This window comes from Manacus vitellinus, unplaced genomic scaffold (genome assembly GCF_001715985.3).
Source record: "Manacus vitellinus isolate BGI_N305 unplaced genomic scaffold, ASM171598v3 scaffold_116_pilon, whole genome shotgun sequence".
In the NCBI taxonomy this organism is placed as follows: domain Eukaryota; kingdom Metazoa; phylum Chordata; class Aves; order Passeriformes; family Pipridae; genus Manacus; species Manacus vitellinus.
In genome coordinates, this window is record NW_021938870.1 from 566203 (window position 1) to 566766 (window position 564).

Genomic DNA, 564 nt, shown 5'->3' on the forward strand with positions numbered 1-564 from the left:
TGGGGGTGTCCATCCCTGTTCCATCCCTGCGGGTGCAGGGACAGCTCCGGGATCCCAGCAGGGACCCCGCTGCTCAGAGGTCCCGGCTCAGGACGGACACCCTGGATACCAGGAGGTATCCCCGGCTCAGGGATCCCAGCACTGGGCTGGCACAGACCCACCAGCGATGGGTTTGGCATCCCCAGGTTTTCCAGCCCTGCAGCCAAGCCACCGACCACAGGGAGAGCTCGACCCGGGGCGCTTTCCTGGCAGCCGTGGTGGAGGGATGAGCGTGTCACCTGGATGCTCAGGACACCAGGTAGGTGACATCCCTTGAGCTGTCTCAGGGGTGGCTCCGTGATGTGTGTCCAGTGCCAGCTGCCTTCCAGGGACTTGGAGGGGCTGGTCCCCAAGGACAGAGTAAATGGGGCAGTGGGGCAGCAGCAGTGGGTGATGCTGATTCCACCGGGGAAGGGGTGGAAATGCAGCAGATGGTGATTCCAGCAGGTGGTGATTGTGTCAGGGAAGTGGTGGACTCATCATCCCTGGAAGTGTTCAAGAAACGTGTGGATGTGGCATATGGGG